The 20,917-nt window shown below is 41.8% G+C and overlaps 1 protein-coding gene across 2 annotated transcripts in view; it reads left to right on the plus strand.

Annotated features, from left to right (window-relative positions):
- Positions 1–20,917, plus strand: part of pappaa (pregnancy-associated plasma protein A, pappalysin 1a) — an 803,024-nt gene that overhangs the window by 521,932 nt on the left and 260,175 nt on the right. The gene's annotated exons all lie outside the window — the stretch shown is intronic.

Genomic DNA, 20,917 nt, shown 5'->3' on the forward strand with positions numbered 1-20,917 from the left:
TCTCTGGCAAGCAGAAGGTAGGTACGCTCTAACGTCAAACGTTGCCACTGTATCTGATTGTGATAGGATAGCATCCCCCACGTGGGAAGAAGGGAATGTGGCCATGATATCTCTGCCAATGAGTAGCTACCCTCTAAAATACATGTAGCTCTGATCTCTCTCTCAAAAACATCAGACGTTACTCCTTCACAACCTGTAGATTATAATGTCTGCTGAACAAACAGGCATCGCTAGCTGAGCAGAGGCAATGCACGCTCCAACACGTGGCGACAGGTAGAGCGACTCGAACAGAGGCTGTCGTGTCAGTGAGAAGAGCCCAAACCCCCTCCCCTCAGCCCGCAGCCTCTCTCTTGGATTTGCACAAATAAACTGGTGCCGCAAATGGACTATAATACAATACAAAAACAACCTGAATGTTCAAGCAAATTATAAAAAAACTAGCTGTGTAAGCCCATGCTGTAAAAAGCCCAGGCTCCTAGAAACCATGGATTCTAGCACTTCAATCAATCAATCAATCAATCAATCAATCAATCAATCAATCAATCAATCAATCAATCAATCAATCAATCAATCAATCGCATTGGCTGTGTATTAGTGGCTCCTCGTTGGTTTCGTTTTGCTGATGTGCTCACCTCTGTTGTCTATCAGCTGCTAAGCAAGATTTCATTTTGCTGATGTGCTTACCTCACTTGTGTATTAGCAGCGGTGGTTTCACTTTGGTGAGTCACATTCTTTGAGCTTCAAGCTGTAGCCTCGCACTTCCACGCCAGACAGACAGACAGACAGACAGACACTTCCACACGTACATGTTTATATATAAGATGCCCGATGTAAATGCATTAAGTAGTTCTCTTGTGAAAAGTGGACAGACAGACAGACGTTAGATTTTATATTTATATAGAGATTATGCCTTGTAATTCACTGGTGCCCTCTCCAGGGTTGTTTTCCTGTCCTTGTGCCCAGTGATACCAGGATAAACTCTGGACCCCCAGGACCCTGAACTGGATTAAGTAGTTTTGAGACTGTTATGCTATTAAAATTGTTTAACACTAGAATTTCCAGAGTCTACGAAAAAACTCGTAGATCCGGCCCACCTTAAAACCGTTCTCACCTCTGTTTTGTCTTCTGAATGCGCCGATTAAGATGAGCAGCGATCAGCCGGCTATTCCATCCTCCACCGCCGCAGAACGTTCACTAAGTTTTCCCAGCTCATGCCTTGTTTGATTATCTGGGAGTGACTGAAGTGCTGGAGTTTTAGAATGGAAATAATAAATCGCTATTTGGAATACATGCATTTCATGCGTGTTCCATTTCTACAGTAATCTATGTAAACACATTGCTAAAACAGAAACTTTTTCATATTTTAGTAATAAATGTTACAAAATGTAGGCATAAACTATAGAATCTGTGAAGCCTGAAGTCCAAACATCAAATAAACACTTTTACAAAAGGTTCAAGGACAATACAACAGCTTCCGTGGCTTAACGCTACGATTTACTGACTTGGAGCATAGCTTCCCTACCATGCTACAGAGATGTGAGTTCGATTCCCAGCTTTGAAGAAAGTGTTTTTTTTTCCTCAAACGGACATTAAATTTATAAATTGGTATGCACTGTAAATCGTTAACTTTAAAATGTCAATCACGGTTATTTCTGTTGATTAATTCATGCTTTTTTACTTAGAGTCAGAACAGGAGCTTTTTCAGCTTATTCAGCTTCTGATCTGACTCAAACAGCGCCAGTATAACTTCACACCCAACCTGACGCTGTTCGTTTTCAAATAATATTGCATTACTTCGACGATGTTTTCTGATTGGTACTATTCGCGTCATAAAATGATTTCTTCAAAACGTCACATATATTTGTCTCTTTCTTTTTTTTAAATGTGTGTTGTAGCACTCAGCAACTGGCCACCTGCATGTTCTTGCGCACACTGAATAAGACAGCTCTATATGCAATCATCAGATTCAAATGTTAACGGTTATATAGCACGGAATGGAAATCAGCAGTTCTTAGCATTGCACCACGCAAGCTGTCATATCAACCGCCTACTGTAACTTGCTTTCTTTTTTCTTCAGTTATAGTCTTGAATAAAAGTGCACTTGTTTTGTTATACTTTTACATCAACATATGTTCCTGTGTTTGAGCTACATGGGCATACTCAAAAAATACACATATAATGCCACGAAAAGTGCATGCAGACACTTCAGTTCACAAGCATTGGTACAACAATGCAGTCACAAGTAGGCCTGCACTGCAGAGCTTTGGCGCGTCTTTATGTGAAAACAGCATTGTCAGATGGGGAGTGTCTGATGATTGCATATAGCGCTGAAGTTGCTGCTCTTTACTATGCTTTCCTCTGCATGTCCTGGAGTACAAAAGAAACAGCATACGGCAACACGTGGGGACTGGCAATATGGGGGGAAAAAAACACGCGGTCGTATGTATCGTAATACACTGCAGAGCTTTAGCGCGTCTTTATGTGAAAACAGCAGTGTCAGGTGGGGGGCGGTAGGGATGGATCCTGAACGCGACTGAGACAATGAAAAGTGAATTTAAAAAAAAAAATAAAGCTAACCTTTACAAATATCATAAATTACACCGGCTGTTACAGACTGAAATCAAATGTATCTTTTTATTCTAAAATAGTGAAAATAAGAACACTTCAGAAAATGGAGTTGTCCAGGATCAAACTCATGACCTTCGGACTCCCAGCCAGCGACTGATACTGTTGCACCACGGAAGCAGTGATAGCTAATGTGTGTCAATGTCGCAGACTAAGTCGGCTTTTTTTGGCGGTGGCTTTTTTTTTTGTACCTTTTGTGAAAGTGTTTCTTTGATATTTGGACTTCAGGCTTCATACATTATATAGTTTATGCCTACATTTTTTTCATTTGCTACTAGAATATATAAAACGTTTCTGTTTTAACAATGTGTTTACACAGATTACTGTAGAAATGCAACACATATGAAATGCGTGTGTTTCAAATAACAATCTATTATTTCTACTCTAAAACTCCACTTCGCTCCCAGATAATCAATCAAGGCACGAGCTGGGAAAAGCCTGTTTACGTTCTAAGTCGTTGGGGGGATGAATTAGCCGGCTGTTTGCAGCTTGTCTTTATCAGTACATTTAGATGACAAAAGACGCTGGCGGAGAGGTGAGAAAGGTTTTAAGAAGCGATTTAAGGTGGGCCGGATCTACGAGTTTTTTCGTAGTCTCTGGTAATTCTAGTGTTAACAAATCTCAGTAAATGTTACTAAGATGACCATATAGACTACTAAGACAGATTCATCAAAACAGGGTTACAGCACTGCTCAAAATATGCTTAACTCCATAATACACTTTTAAAAAAGTTACATTGGATAGAAAAGTTTATCTTGACACTTAATGCAGGAACATTGTTTAAAAAAAAAAAAAAAAAAAAGAATCTTGTTAGCACCTTGTCACCCCTTTTGATTTGAAAGTCAGGTGTTGCTTGTCTTCTATTATCAAAGCCATTAGCAGGGTTCACAGAGCATCTGGGAGTTCAGGGACAACAAAAGGAACATGCTGATACAAAAAAAAAATAAAATAAAATGTAAACAGATTTCCATGTGTTTTCTATAGACATCTATCAACTGCCACCTCCAACGTGACAATCCGTCTTGTTGTCTTTCAAATAAGGAAAAGTCTCCACTCTGCCATCGGCTGTTCGCTCCACTTATGAACAGCACTCCAGTTTTAAAAAAAGTTCATGTCAAAACCGACAGATAATAAAAGTTAAAAAGAAAATCATTTGTTTAAGACATCATTTTCCAATTGAATATTTATTTTCTGATAAGCATAAACATATTCCTGCACGTGGTTAATGTTTCATCTTTGACAGAATGTGCATTAATTAGCAAAGGGGAAGGTTGTTTGCCATCTTGGACTACCACGCTCTTCAGTATTAGCAAGTTTGTTCATCAGCCCATTCATTTTCACACTTGTTGATCCAGTTATATGGTAAAAAGGGGTCTTAGTAATAATCTCTGCAACACTAAATGTATGGCAGGAACAAGCTGTAGATGTGGCACCAGTGGAACACGGGGCACACACTGTGCCAGCCAATCACACCAGACCAGTGTAGTAGGCTCAAGTGGACTAGCCTGCACTGGGTATCAAGAGCGGAGGGACAATGATGCCATCATGTGAGCGTGAATTAGCATGGTATAAAGCAGGGGTGTCGAGCTCCAGTCCTGGAGGGCCGCAGTGGCTGCAGGTTTTCATTCTAACCATTTTCTTAATTAGTGACCCTTTTTTTTCAGCTATTTAACTTCTTTTGCCTTAGTTGACTCAGAGCCCATAGTTGTTTTTTTTTCCTTAATTAGAAGCCAAACAATAATGAGACAAAAAATGAGTTGCCACATATGCAGCCCTCCTGTGCCCATCACACAATATCTGAAAATAAAAAATGGTGAAGGTCTCATAAGGCTGATCTGCTAAGGTCACAAAAACATTTTGACGGAGGAAATCAACAGTTTTGGAAATGTCTGCTGTGGCAGAATGAGAGCAGCAATAAGCCATGGAATTAAAGACTGGGTTTAATTAACAACAAGAATTTGCTTCTCAGTAAGAAACTGATTGGAGTTTGATGCCCAAATTTAGCTTATTTCACATCTCATTTCTGTTTGGCTCTTATTTAATGAAGAAAGGACTGAATCCTTAAAAACAAGGCTATTAAAATGAAGAGAAAATAAATTAATTAGCAGTGAAAACGGGTTACTGATTAGGAAAAGAGTTAGAATGAAAACCTGTAGCCACTATGGCCCTCCAGGCCCAGAGTTCGACACCCCTGGTATAAAGGAAGAAAAGCTTTTGTTTGTTATTATCCATTATCCAACCCGCTATATCTTAACTACAGGGTCACGGGGGTCTGCTGGAGCCAATCCCAAAAAACACAGGGCACAAGGCAGGAAACATACCCCGGGCAGGGCACAAGCCCACCGCAGTTGTTTGTTGTTATCTTACTTACCCCAAGTAACTTGTACTAATGGAGAAGAAAGAATTTTAATCTTGCGTCTTTAATCAAAGATTGCAAACTTTCTGACTTTCTGAAATACAGTAATAGACTCTCCATATAAAATCCTTTATATCCATCCATCCATTATCCAACCTGCTATATCCTAACTACAGGGTCATGGGGGTCTGCTGGAGCCAATCCCAGCCAACACAGGGTGCAAGGCAGGAAACAAACCCCAGGCAGGGTGCCATCCCACCACAGGGCGCACACGCACACACACACACACACACACCAAGCACACACTAGGGACAACTTAGAATCTCTAAAGCACCTGACCTGCATGTCTTTGGACTGTGGGAGGAAACCGGAGCACCCAGAGGAAACCCACACAAACACGGGGAGAACATGCAAGCGAACCCGGGTCTCCTAACTGAGAGGCAGCAGCGCTACAAATCCTTTATAACATCATCATTTTTTGTTTACTTTTTTTGTTTAAATTTCTAATTAATTTAGATCATTTTCAGAGATCTGTTTTCACTTTGAAATTAAAAACTAATTTTTCTGTTGATCAGTGGGAAACATCCAAATTACATCAACTCGTGATTCAATGTTGTATGAAAAAAAAATGCAAAAACTTCCAAGGGGGAAATAGAATTTACTAATAACAGCAGACTGCATGATAACGTGCAGTGAATACACTTGACTTATAGTTTTCCTCCTCTTTCTCTGTCCGTTTATCATTTGTTTGCTCAGAGGTTGATGCGCTTGCTGCTTCCTGAGCAGCTCTTCTCTTCTCCACCCTAGCGGCTCGCTTCTTGTTTGCTTTTATCGACATCTTTCAGGTTAAAACTGATTAAGTCAGTTTTTCTGTTGCAATCACTTAGTACGTTTTTCTTAATTTTTCACTTAGGCTGGCACTTAAGTCTTCAATCTGCCTCAAGAATGATTTACGATATGAAGAGGTAGGGGAAGTGACAGCGAAGGTGGTAGGGAATGAGAACGGCGCCCGTACGCATGCGCCACACGGCTGCCCTGCTGCCCGCTACTGAGAGCTGATTTTACAATAAAATAAAATATAAATAAAAAGAGTTATGAAAATCATCACCCTGAAAGCGGATAGTTGACATCACCTATTATATTTGTACCAAATTTCAGGTCAATAGGCCAAATGGTTTGTGAGCTACAGGTGATTTAAAATCCTGGACAGACAAACGGACAGCCATGGTAGCGTATTATATATAAAGATAGGCACTGTATGTGTCTTATATATATTGTGGCAGACGACTGGAGACTTTGCCCCACCTTGCACCTGTGATGGAAGGACCAGGGGAGAGGATATATTTGGAACGATACCTCCCCCGGAACACAATAGGGTAACCCCCTTGGATTACATCGGGACCACGGGCTTGGAGCTTGGAAACTCAACCCTACTGGGACCCATGGTCTAGTGAGTCGCTATACAGTGGCCCAAACCACACAGGTAACGCTTGTGGTTGCTGCGAGAAGCAGATCATAAATATGTGCTACCGTACCTGCCAAATAATACAAATAATACATGACACATGTTTAAGCTTAATTGGGCACATCAGGTGTATGCACTTTTGCCTCCCTTTAGGTGGGTGTTTGCCGACTAGCCCACCAACCACAAGTGTTACCTGATAGGTAACCATCCAAATAATCACACTGTGGTTCAGACCTATAAATATAATACTCCGATCTTCACCTTGTTAAGTAAATGAACCATCCACCATGTCACAACCTCAGAGGCTTGGCCTATATACCGTATTTACATGTGTACCACGCGCACATTTTTTCCCGAAAATTAGCGTTAGAAAATCAGGTGCGCATCATACACAAGGAGATTTTTTTCTGTAATGTTTACTTCTTCTGCTTGGGCTCTCTCGTTCGCTCGTGCTCTCTCTCTCTCTCTCTCTCTCTCTCGCTCGCTCGCTCATGCTCTCTCTCTCTCTGTCTCGCTCACTCGCTTATGCACGCCCTGTCTCTCTCACTCACTCGCTTGCGAGCACTCTCTCTTGCTCTCTCTCTCTCTCTCTCTCTCTCTCTCTCTCTCTTTCTCTCTCTCTCTCTCTCTCTCACTCGCTCGTGCTCTTGCACGACGGAAGAAAGAAAAACTTTCGTCATGCAACATAAACAGAAGGGCATTTCATGGAAAACATGCCCTAAACGCTTCCTATACAATCACAATATGCGTCGTACACGGGGCAAAACGGTTTTCACTATTTTCTTTGTAAAAATTATGGTGTGCGTTTTACAGGAGGGCACTTGGTACATCAGTAAAAACGAAATGCATATACAGTTATCCTGAGTGATTTGCAGGGTTACAGGCATAGGACACCTGCGAATGCAAAAATACATTTTTGGGCCCATGATTCTTGTATATTTTAAATTATTTGCACTAAATAAGATTCAAAAAGTTGCAGGAAATGCAAGATGGAACGATCACTGTGCAAACAAATCACGTGTGTGAGGCTGGCTGCTGAGACAAAGATGTGTGGCGCCCCAAGACAAAGTGCATAGATCAATAGTTCTTCAGTGAAGTGTAATATTCACAAAATGTAACTTATTATGATGAATTTGTGTGTATATATATGTAACCTGGGTCAGGTTTCAAAAAAAGGAATATATATATATATAACTGCGAGTTTTGTGTAAATAAAGTTTATTGAAGTTGAGGATGTATACGTAGGTGTCCTCGGATTGGCCAGAAAAAAAAAAAAAAGACCGGGTTGCAAGTGAGTAAAAAAAAAAAAAAGAAGGTACGAAAAGGAGAAGAGGGGAGTGTGAGAGAGGAAGAGAGAAAAGAGAGTTCAGGCAAAACGCCTAAACGAATAGAGAAAAGAGAGTTTCAGGCAAACCGCCTAGACGAAAGAAAGAGAGTCGCATTTGAGGCAACACGCCGAAGCTAGACGGACAGAAATAGAAAAGAGAGTCGCAGTTGAAGCACAACGCTGAAACAAGATGGAGAAAGAACTAGAAGGAGTCACGGTTGAGGCAGCAAGCTGAAACAAGACAGAAAGAACGAGAAAGTCGGAGTTGAGGCAGCACGCCGAAACAAGACGAACAGAACGAAAGATAAAAGAGAGGCAGGTTGAGGCAAAACGCCGAAACAAGACAGAGAGAGAAAAGAAAGAGGGTGTTAAATGTAGCAAACGGCTACAACACAAAGAAGAGTTGGTTGATAAAGGGAAAGACGGCAGGCAGGACACAAGGCAAAAATGGTGATCAGTGAGTAAAGATGGTGTTTGAGAGAGAGGGAGAAGGAGGAATATATAAAACCAAGGTCGGTGTGTTTTTTTTTGTTTATTTGTTTTAAAGTGGCTTGAGTAAATTCTCAAGTGAAGGGGCCAGTTTTTGTGTTGTTTGTTTGGCCACTACGCACCCGAGCTACGTTTGGGGCCCCCAACGGATTGAGTAATATTCATTGACTGTGGAAATATGTCCGGGTGAGCTCACCAATAGTGTCGGGACCAATATATATATCGGGTTATAAATAAGTTACTGTTTGTGTTTTATGTATAGTGTGTATATTGTAAATTATCAATTTAAAAAAAAACTGTTTCACTTTCAATTTAGTAAAGAGAGTTTTGTTTATATATTTGAGTAACTGATTTGATTATTGATTATAAGGTTGAAGGTGGGTGATTGTGTACCTTCCCACCATAGAGGTGGCGACACCATTATAAAAGAGCTCAGGACCTTGCATACCGATAACGGAAAGGTGTTGCGAGGGGGTTACATATATATGGCAGTAAACAACAAAAATGATTACTATTACGGATTCAAAAGAAATCCAACAAAACACTAAGCATAAAATGCTAAACACTCAAGACTCAGACCAGTTTTGCATTTGCCGATGATGGTGGTGTAGTTATAAAATTTAAATCCCCTGTGAACGGCCTCCGGAAAGTAATGTAAAGTTTTGTATGTGAAAATTTGTTGGGAGTGCTCCCCAGATAAAGATGTTTTTCAACCATAACAAATTCACATGAAAAAATGTCCACAGAACAAGAAAATAAATACAGAGAAAACTGTAATCCGATGGGTGCAATTGTAATCCAATTGTGCCGTGAAGCGTTGCAACAAAAAGACACCACTGATTGTGACCCTGCTGGCGTCTTATTGCTCACTTTTAAAACCAGCGCCCTCATCTTGTTTCACCCAACAGCTCTTATAGCAACTAGTGAAGCAATGATGCAGTCCTACCAGGGGCTGCTGGGATCTGCAGTCAATGTAGGTAGCGCTGCTACAACATCTTTGGAGGTTTTCCGTAATAGACCTTAAAAGTCGCAAAAACATTTCTGTTTAATTATTGATGAGAAACCTGCAAATAAGAGGATCTGTAAATCCTGTGAAACACAAAGCAAGACCTCCATATGATATACCTAAGGTGCATGAATGGAAAGTGAAAATAGTTTTTTATATTTTCTACTATTTCGAAATCTGCAATTAGTACTATACTGTAAATCTAAGCAATGAGAAGACAAACTTACTCTACCAAATCAGAGCAAAATTTACAATGGTCTAAAAACTTAATTGGCAGCAGATGGAAACTACAATCGCATTCTCTAACCCGCCTGTTCCATTTCAGGGTCTTTGGGGGGTGGAGCCTGTCTCAGAAGCTCCAGTCACAAGAATAAACCCTGGCCCAGAAGCAACTGCCTTCCTTTCTCTATTTGTCTGTTCATCAGTTTAAAACCATTTCTGATTAGTCTTGTGTTTAGATTTACAGTTAGCTTTGTAACTTTTCTTGTGGTATTTTATAAGATTAATTACGCCTCAGCCACTTGCTGGTTTGGTTTATGTTTTCTTCTTAAACGAGGCCTTTTAATTGTGTTGGTGTTTTAATAATACTGCTTTAGCGCTTTGAGGTTTTCTTCAAACTTAGCAGATGTCTTGCGGGTTGCTACTGTCAAATTTGGTCTCATTTGTTAACATCTCTAGAGAGGGTGTGTTTCTTTTTCTTTTCATTCATAAGTATGGTGCTGCTAAATATCAGATTATTTTTAATTGTACATAAATAACCATTTTTATTTTAATAAAATTTTACCATTTTAAATAAAATGTAACCATTTTTGTAAACGGTCTACATTGTATTAAACGAGATAAAGAAACGACAGTCAAAAAGTCTCATGGATGTAATCTTCCTAATACGTTTTGAACTACTGTGCCATTTTGCCACCCTCTACATCTCTGAAACATCTGATTTTTTTTTTTTGTTCTTTATTTCACCTTATACAATTTCTTGTATTAGGAATTTGTTAGTTTTCGCAAACCCCTTGGGGTCAGAGCGCAGGGTCAGCCATTGTACAGCGCCCCTGGAGCAATTACAGGTTAAGGGTCTTGCTCAAGGGCCCAGCAGAGTAGGATCTCTTTTGGCAGTGACGGGGATTCGAACCAGCAACCTTCGGGATACCAGCGCAGATCCTTAGCCTCAGAGCCACCACTCATCAGGTCACAGGAGGCCTGATCCTACGCCAGCAGTAACCAGTCCTGGACATGGCACCAGTCCCATGCACACCCACACGGGACCAATTTGGAATCAGCAGTTAACCTAACCTGAATGTCTTTGGAAATGTGGGAGGAAGACTGAAACTCCCTGAGGAAAACCACCATGGACACGGGGATTTTTATAACTAGTGAAACACATGGACCTACAGTCGTCAAATACAAGGGAAATAAAAGGATAAAGTCCACCTATATAATGGTCAACCTGACTATGAATTCTGAACATGAGGACACCAAGTACTGGGAGATTTGTTACTTTTAAATGTAACTTAGTTATATTAGTCATTACTTACCAAAAATGTAAGGAAATAAAACAACAATGGTATTGTTTTTCTGTAGATAGATTGATGTCCCTTGACACTGATTGTTCACTTGATTACCTTCAGTTTTAGCATAATTAATGCATGGTATAGTACCCTCAGGGCAGCCACTATACGTTTGCTTTGCTTTTATTTATGACACATGGACAAGGATAAGAAAGGCACTATATAATAGATAGATAGATAGATAGATAGATAGATAGATAGATAGATAGATAGATAGATAGATAGATAGATAGATAGATAGATAGATAGATAGATAGATAGATAGATAGATAGATAGATAGATAGATAGATAGATAGATAGATAGATAAAGTTAGGTCCATAAATATTTGGACAGAGACAACTTTTTTCTAATTTTGGTTCTGTACATTACCACAATGAATTTTAAATGAAACAACTCCGATGCAGTTGAAGTGCAGACTTTCAGCTTTAATTCAGTGGGGTGAACAAAACGATTGCATAAAAATGTGAGGCAACTAAAGCATTTTTGAACACAATCCCCTCATTTCAGGGGCTCAAAAGTGATTGGACAAATTAAATAACTGGAAATAAAATGTTCCTTTCTAATACTTGGTTGAAAACCCTTTGCTGGCAATGACAGCCTGAAGTCTTGAACTCATGGACATCACCAGATGCTGGGTTTCCTTTCAGTTGCTGTTTGTTTGTGGGCCTTTCTGTCTGAAGTTTAGTCTTCAACAAGTGAAATGCCTGCTCAATTGGGTTAAGATCAGGTGACTGACTTGGCCATTCAAGAATTTTCCACTTCTTTGCTTTAATAAACTCCTGGGTTGCTTTGGCTGTATGTTTTGGGTCATTGTCCATCTGTATCGTGAAATGCCGCCGAATCAGTTTGACTGCATTTAGCTGGATTTGAGCAGACAGTATGTCTCTGAACACCTCAAAATTCATTCGGCTACTTCTGTCCTGTGTCACATCATCAATAAACACTAGTGTCCCAGTGCCACTGGCAGCCATGCACGCCCAAGCCATCACACTGCCTCCACCGTGTTTTACAGATGATGTGGTATGCTTTGGATAATGAGCTGTTCCACGCCTTCTCCATACTTTTTTCTTGCCATCATTCTGGTAGAGGTTGATCTGGGTTTCATCTGTCCAAAGAATGTTTTTCCAGAACTGTGCTGGCTTTTTTAGATGTTCTTTAGCAAAGTCCAATCTCGCCTTTCTATTCTTGAGGCTTATGAGTGGCTTGCACCTTGCAGTGCACCCTCTGTATTTACTTTCATGCAGTTTTCTCTTTATGGTAGACTTGGATATCGATACGCCTACCCCCTGGAGAGTGTTGTTCACTTGGTTAGCTGTTGTGAAGAGGTTTCTCTTCACCATGGAAATGATTCTGCGATCATCCACCACTGTTGTCTTCCGTGGATGTCCAGGTCTTTTTGCGTTGCTGAGTTCACCAGTGTTTGCTTTCTTTCTCAGGAAGCACCAAACTGTAGATTTGCCACTCGTAATATTGTAGCAATTTCTCAGATGGGTTTTTTCTGTTTTTGCAGCTTAAGGATGGCTTCTTTCACTTGCATGGAGAGCTCCTTTGACCGCATGTTGTCTGTTCACAGCAAAATCTTCCACATGCAAGTACCACACCTCAAATCAACTCCAGGCCTTTTATCTGCTTAATTGATAATGACATAATGACAGACTTGCCCACACCTGCCCATGAAATAGCCTTTGAGTCAATTGTCCAATTACTTTTGAGCCCCTGTAATGAAGGGATTGTGTTAAAAAATGCTTTAGTTGCCTCACATTTTTATGCAATCATTTTGTTCACCCCACTGAATTAAAGCTGAAAGTGTGCACTTTCACTGCATCTGAGTTGTTTCATTTAAAATTCACTGTGGTAATGCACAGAACCAAAATTAGGAAAAAGTTGTCTCTGTCCAAATATTTATGGACCTAACTGTAGATAGATTTAAAACGAACCTCCCTACTACAAAAATAAGCTGGCAATACTTGCTCCAAAAGAACATTTTATGCCTAAAAGCTGAACGGACACAGAAAGCAGTGGACACAGTCATGGACAGAGGATGCACACCCTCTTCTGTTTATAGCACAATTGTGTGTGCGCGACACTGTGCTGACCTAACCTATCCTTTAATCTTTCCTCATAATGCATCCCCTGCGGTCCTGGTATGAGCCTAGTTGCTCTTCTCTGAACCTTCTCCATCACTGTTTTATCCTTTTTGTAGCTCGGAGACCAAAACTTCACACAGTACTCCAGATGAGGCTTCACCAGTGTGTTATAAAGCTTGAGCAGAATCAATTAGGCTGTTTAATGAGACTTAGTTGACTGAAATAAACGTTCATCACTAACACGGCAGATTCATAAGTGCCACTGTATAGATGCATGCAAAGTTTTTTTAGTATATGTATTTGCATATGTATGTATGTTTAATATATGTAAGCATGTTGGTGTTCAGCTAAATGTTGCAAAAGAGGACAAGAGAAAGATAAAGAGTTGGGGCGACACCATAACCCAGTATATTATAAGGCAAAATAAATGCAGCCTTTCAGCAAAAAGTAACATCACTATGGACACGAATCTCAGATCAGGCTATCCAAGAGAGCGGCACTTCCAGTTAAATGCCAGCCAGGCAAAAAGAGATGGGTCCAGGTAGACAGATGCTGGAAGTGACATCAAAGCTGGTGAGGTTGTTAATCATGCGGTGTGTAGAGGAAGGAAGAGAAAAGACACCTCCTTGTGGATTGGCAAGGAATTACCACCACCGGAGCCTTTAAGCTTGTCCTCAAGGAGAATGTGTGTGACAATGTGTCTTCTCATTCACTAAATTAGGGTTGCCATCTCAAGTTCCAGGGGAGACCTATACAAGCTATCTCCCTCCGTTCATTCCACACTGTGGACATCCTGGCTGGGTAAGGTTCTGAGCACAGCTCCGGCTGGGTTGCCAGTCCTGGTGTGGTGTCCTGCACATGGCCCATCCTTCACCTGATCCATGTTTGGTAAGGCGACCCATCCCTTTAGGGCTATCCTTCTCCAAGAGGGGCTGGTGGACTGAGCCAGTCCATGGCTCCCTCCAGTAACATAGAAAGAATAAACAGACAGGGAGATGCTACACTGATGTCACCTTCTGGTGTTTTCTTGTGTCATATATGGGTCAGTGTATCTAGCCATGCTGATGGCATTCATAACATTGCCACCCCCCTCTTGGAACTCACATCCCGAGAGTCCGGAAACAGGATGGGAATCCCTGCCTTTCCCCACGCTCAGCTGAGCTTGACTTGCCCCTCCGAGTCACCATAGTAGTGCCACCTGATTCACATAACCACAAGGGCTCATGTTGTCAAGCTCTCCTTTCTGTTCTGGGGTGCAGCGACAGTCTGGGTCTCTCAATAAGATAAAGACGGACCCCAGACTGTCTGGACCCCCTTCATCTTTCATGAGATCGCCATCTCACCTGGTGGGATGTTGGCACCAACCAGCCAGTTCTGCTTGTCCAGCCATCTGCTTTCTCCCCCACCTTTTGCTTTTCTCCATTACGGCATCCCTGATGGGAGGCTCTACCCCCAGGCGATCGGTTATCTCTGCTTTATCAGCTGTCAGGATCACAGCTACTTGGCATCCTTCAGCCGCGTTTGCAGCCCTTTCACTCTGCATCTCCTTATGACGTACGGTACAGGACACATTTACCTGTACCGCCAAACCTACTTGGATTGAGAGCCCTAAGGCCGGCCTTCTCAAGCAGTCCTCCACCATCTTCAGAGGCGCCTTGGCCATCTTCTCCATCCCGTCTATTGTCTTCTGCAGAAGCTCGATTACCTGCAGTAAAGACCAAAATGGGTTGCAATGCCTTTTCCAGCTCCTATAAGTCTTGCCAGCCATCAGTCATTCCAGCTGGCAGTGGGATCAGGTTTCTAGCATTCCTGTTCATTAGCCGCAAGTCAGCAGTCCTGGAGGCTTCTGGGATGTGGTATGTGTTGGGGGTCACTTAACTGACCAGTCGGCCCCACTCAAATTTATTGGAAACCCGACACATATCTTGCAACAGCTTACCTTCCCTGTAGGAGACTCTTCAGGCTCTCACTGCTCCCTTTCCCTTCTGCAGGTTCCCCTGCGTTGGGTTGGGCTCTAGGCAGTATGACGGCCACCATCTGCTCTGCCCTTCCTGTGGGTTTTCGGGGAAGGTCTTGTGGCCCTCCTTGGCGAACAGCAGGGCAAGGTCCTCATGACTTGTGTAGTCCAAGCTTACAACATTGTTGTCTCGTCTGGGGATGTGCTTCTGCTTCAGAAGGGTGTCTAGATATTAACCATCTAGGAGGTATGAGAACGGAACACACATAAAACATTTCCAGATATGTTGACCCCGGGTACAGCACATACCTCCTTCTGGACCTTGTTGTCCAGTTCTCGTTTCTACTGACTGGCCCATTATTTTCCAAGTCAGCTCCCTTGCTGATGACAATGCCGTGAGCCTGGCCTCAGTCTGCTTTCCCAGTCTGTCTGTACCTCTTCTTCTGCTTGACAGAAGGAAGCTCCCTTCGGTGAACTTGTTTCTGTCCACCAGACAGCCAGGAATCCAGCTAACTATGCCACTTGTGGTTCCCAGGGGGTGCTGCAGCTCCCCAAACTCCCAACACACAGGCTTGGGTACAACTTTGCTATTTACAACCATAGCACTCAGCAACACTTCTTCAGCTATCTGTCTCCTTCTCCTCTGCTCCTATCACAAACTTTGTCCTCCTCCTCCTTCTGACTCTATATCCCAGATCGAAGTGGGGCTGCTCCTTTTATGACACTTCCAGTGTCCCAAAACTGTGATTCAGAAGTACTTCCAGGTGAAATTGGAGTCTGACATAGCAGGGCTCACTAGTCTCCTCAGTGCCCCCTGGTGGCACACATGGAACCCAACAGGGCTATCTATCTATCTATCTATCTATCTATCTATCTATCTATCTATCTATCTATCTATCTATCTATCTCTGTGTCACCAAAAAAAAAAAAGAATTTTTGCGCAACAGAAGGAGAAATCCATATTTCAGAATGATAACATAGATTGCAGAACTGAGCTTGAAATCACAAGGTTAATATCTATTTATTTATCAAACGCCAGCTGCCAATAAGTTTACTGTACAAAATGCATATCTGTCAGTTGATTTTTTGACGTTTGAGAGCACTTTTGGAATGGAGTCCAGACTGAAAGGTGTTATCCAGCATAAAGCCTGATTGTCTCTCTTTTGTGTTATCCACAGTGGCCAAATCTATCTATCTATCTATCTATCTATCTATCTATCTGGCCGGTGGTTTTAATGTTACGGCCAATCGATATATATACAGTATATATTTACTAGCGCTCAAAAATTGGTAATTACCCAGCTTACAAATTGCATAATTTAATTTAATTGCATAAAGTTTCATGTTATGGATAGAAAGGTGGCGCAGTCATAGCACTGCTGCCTTGCAGTAAGGAAATCAGGATTCTCATCCTGGGGTCTCCTTGTGTGGACCTTGCATGTTCTCCTCATGTCTTTGTGGGTTTCCTCCAGGTGCTCCAGTTTCCCCCCACAGTTCAAACATCATTCAGATTAGGTGGACTGGTGATGTTAAACTGGCCCCAGAGTTTGATGTGTAGTGTGAGTGTGTGTGTGTCTGTGTCTGTGTCTGTGTGTTCACCCTGTGAACTGGCACTCTGAGGCTCCAGCCCCCTGCCCCTTACTCAAGGTATAGTGGGCTTAGAAAATGGTATGGTATCAAAGTACCATTAACTTGACTTTAAAATATAGCCAAGTCATTGCTAATTTTGCAAATGGATATTACTGTTTGAAATGACTGATGTATAATTTTTTTATTCACATATGACAGCAAAGCCCTATTTTCAACAGCCATTTCTCCAGTGTCTCTTAGCTCATTCTTAGTTAATCATATTTAAATGCTGATTGGTTATTACAGAAACCTTTGGAATTGGGTTAGCACAACTGAAACCTATTTTTCAATTTAATAAAGCATGTAATTGTCTTTCCTTAGTGTGCTGTTAAGATGGAAAAATAGAGTAGTGAGCAGGACTAAGGATCAGAAGAAGAGATGTAGTTGAAGGTCAAGGCAAAGATCGAAAACCGGAAAGTGAAGAGATCTTTAGTCAAACTTTAAACACAAATCAAGAACTAAAGTCGAAGAAGCTTGGCTATGAATTTGTAACTAAAGACTTAGGGGTTATCCATAATCTCGGATAGAGTTGGGACATCAACACTGACCCTTTTTCCGGTCACCTTATTAATGTTTCTCTTGTGTCTAAATAAAATAATAACACATTTGATGGCTGTCCACTAGAGGGCAGCTCTGTAGTAGATAACAGAGACTTGGCAGCAAGTTGGCTGTGTCTCTAGTAGCTGTATATCGAGATGCGAGTTCTATCGCGGCTCAATGAGGTACAACTTGACTCGTACCTCACGTTCACAAGTGTTAAAGTTCAATTCTGACTTCTAAAATGGCCAAGAAAAATGTCACTTTATTGTTGTTTTGTGAAATGAAGGTTATTCCAAGTTAAAAATTGCCAAGAAACTGAAGATTTCATATGGGGGTGTCCATCTTGAAAGAAGGAGGCAAATCCTTGGAATAACCCAGAAATCCACCATCTAATATTTGTTTTTTTTTTCATCCATTTCTAGAGTCAGGCCCACCATGCATCTGAATGGGACTAAGTAGGTTTGAGAATATTATATATTTTTTTTTAAAAGTTGAACATCTACCTTAGTATGGAATGGTGCTCCATACTCAGACTGTGTTTCCTCCAACCTGCTATTGGGAATAGTGATATTTATCAAACATTGATTTTATAATAATTGTGCAATTTTATAAAGGTGGCCAGGATTTCATGTCTGTTGTTAATCCTCACTTTGGATGAAAAGGCTTCAGGAAGTGGATGTGTGGATAGATGATGACTGCCAGAGTGTAATCAGCAGGCGTCTGCTCCAGTGGCACCATGATGATTATGGCACTGTTCCCAGCAGGCCTGTTGGCACACTTTCTCCAGTGCAACCTCTAATTTAAAGCTACTGGCAATATTATTTACCGTAAAATCACATTTATTAATATCATATCTGGTGTTTTTCTTCAGTCTGCACTCGTTGTGATCCCACTCCATTGTTCTAACAATATAAACCATGTGACATTTACAATGTTAAGACTCTTAGTCCTCTCAGTTGTCTCGTTCACTTTACGCTTTTCCATTTCTTCTGTCCAGCTCTGTAGTTTAAGATGTCAGGTATCTGCCAGCACTCTAGCCCCATTACAAAGAATTTGGACCATGCTCTCCTCAGGGTATATTTTCCATCTGAGTTGCAGATGTGAACACTTGGATCGGGCATCACTTGTCACAAAAGTGAAAGCAACAGTCAGTAGTTAGATTCCCACAAAGTCGCCTCACTTCACTCTTCCCACCACAATATGGAGAAGCCTATGGCCTGTGTGTTGACAGTCAGAATGAACTGAAACCACAGCCTGAACATCAACGTCTGAATCACAGACTCTTTATATTAGTTCTCTAATACAGCAAATAATGCAAATGCAAATAACCAATGGCCAATAGTTACGGAGAAAGCGGGCTTTCGTCTGTTTTGATCTAACTTGAAACCTCTACGCCTAACCTACAGTGCCCATTAGTAAAGAAAGAGAGGCAAACCATGATGTCAAAGCAGTGAAGACAGATGCTACCTTGGCTCTTCAGGCGTCGATGAAAATGTTTGGCTGGAGCATATCAAATCTGCTGTGAAGACTTAGCTGTTGTTGCCTGAGGCGGCGGCAGACTGACTCAGTACTCTACAGTGGACATTCTTGTGAATCTCCCCTAGTGCTGGACTCGGTTGATTCTGGAAGCCTTCAATACCCATAAAAACCAGTTTATAATTTCTCCTTGTGAATAAAGTGGCTATCTTCATTTTTTTTTGTCTTCATTCAATTTTTCCTATTCAATTGTTGTGAAATATCCTAAAGCTTTATTTTCAAGGAACCCTATACCATATGTGTGTGTTTTGGTTTATTTCTTTAGTTTGAGAAAGGCGTAGTTTAATTTTTATCGTGTCACACCATCATTTTAGAGTCTGTAAGACGCAGTGCTTCAGCACTCTGTGAGAGATTGAGGATTTAATCCTTGAACGGTGTTGGGTTCCTGCTCATAGAGTTAGATATTCTGGTTAATGACTCACAGTTTCCCACTTCTGGATTTGGATGTGAGCAACACTGAAGCACCACAAGGCTCAGGCCTGTCTCCTTGTCTCTTCACTTTGCACACCTCCAACTATAAATTTAATACCTGGTCTTGTCAATTGCAGAAGTTCTCAGATGATTCTGCACTTATGGGATATATTGAGTGGATGTAGAGGTGGTACACCTGGTACACTTGGGGATCTACATCAATTACAGTTTGGACTGTGATGATATGGGTTCAGCGCCATGCTCCTCTTCTATTAGGGAGCCCTTGAACCCATCACCGTCGGTAATGTCACCGATGAGCTAGACAGTGGGGCAATAAACAATTGAGCAAAGGAATGGTGTATAACAAGTGTAATAGTGCTTTTATTAAAACAAATCCAAAGTGCAAACAAAGTGCTGTGCAGTTCCTTCAATAAATAAATAAATAATCCATTAAATGAAAAGTGGAGATTAAAATCAATAAACTCTTCTAAAAACCACGAGGTAAAACAGTACAGGAAATAACAATGTTAAAATCAAAAAGCCCGGTGTCTTCTGTCCTCTGGCAACTCCCCTGCTATACCCGTATGGGCGTTCTACAGGAGAATCACCCTCCTTGCAGCTGACTTTCTCTCTGCCTGCTTCCGCTATTTGGATTGCCTCACCGATCCCTGGCTCCGGTAGGCTCTTCCAGCCAGCGACTTGGGTTCCACAGCAACCAGGGCGCTCATGCTGTGGAATACTCGCCCCAAGTCCAACTCCCGCTGCCTTCCACGGAGATTCATCCATCTTCTGGTCACTCCCGCCCTGCAGAAACAACTCTGTGGGAGCGACCACTGCTGCTACACTTCGGGTGTCGGCCATACACCCAAGCTACCAGTACAGCTGCTGACGAGCCTGCACTCGCTCGCTCTCCCGCACTGACTTTCTCCTCCTGCTACGTTCTGCGACCTCCGTTTCTTTCTCTTTCCTTCTCTTACTTCTATTTCTCCCCCTTAACCCTCTCGCGCTTCTCTATATATGCGGAGAGGACATAGCAGCTGCAGCCCATTAGCCACAGGAACAATCATGGATGTGGGCAGTTTCCCACCTGTGCACTTAGGTGAAAACCACCCACACCGCAGATCGCCCTGCGGCTTGCTACAGCCACCACGCCCCCTCGCTAAGCCGTGAGCGCGGCGATTTTTTATTTAAATAAAACGGCCTTTGCTGCAAGAGCTGTGGACCCATAACACCACATGGACTTGTCTCGTATCACGGTGTAACTATATAAGAAAGGACAGAGTAGGTTATTTTTCCTTAGGAGACTCTGCATCCCTTTAATGTGGGAAGTGATATCCTTCACATCTTCTACAACTCTGTGATGGTCAATGTGATTTTCTACACCATGGTGTGGCAGCCTGGTAACATCACTTCAGGAGAGGCCCACCGAATCAACGAGGTAATGAAAAGGTCAGGCTCAGTTATGGGACACACTCTGGACCCCCTGGATGTCGTAGCAAATGAGAGAATGAAAACAAAACTAAGTGCCTTTATGAACAATGCTGCACATCCGCTCTCTGAAACAACAACAACACTAAGGATTTTCAGCCAATGAGTCATTCAGCAGAAGTACATCCACAAACACTATGGGTTCTCTTTTATAACAATAGTAATAAGCAAACAGGTAGGATGAATGAAAATGGTCTTTACAGATGCGAGTCCAAAATAGAACCGAGGTAACAAATAAACACAAGGCTATTATATAGTTGGGTGAAAGGAAGAAGTGGTCTGAGAGGGACTGAAAGAGGAAATGACATGCTTAGGAGGCATGTTGAGGGGACCGGAAGCAGAAATGGTGTTTCTAAGAGGCTGGGTCTTCTGTAGGTTTGAAGAGGAACAAATGGAGGAAGATTAGGAGTACAGTGCCAACCCCTGGTCCA

Source organism: Erpetoichthys calabaricus, chromosome 9 (assembly GCF_900747795.2).
Source record: "Erpetoichthys calabaricus chromosome 9, fErpCal1.3, whole genome shotgun sequence".
Lineage (NCBI taxonomy): Eukaryota > Metazoa > Chordata > Cladistia > Polypteriformes > Polypteridae > Erpetoichthys > Erpetoichthys calabaricus.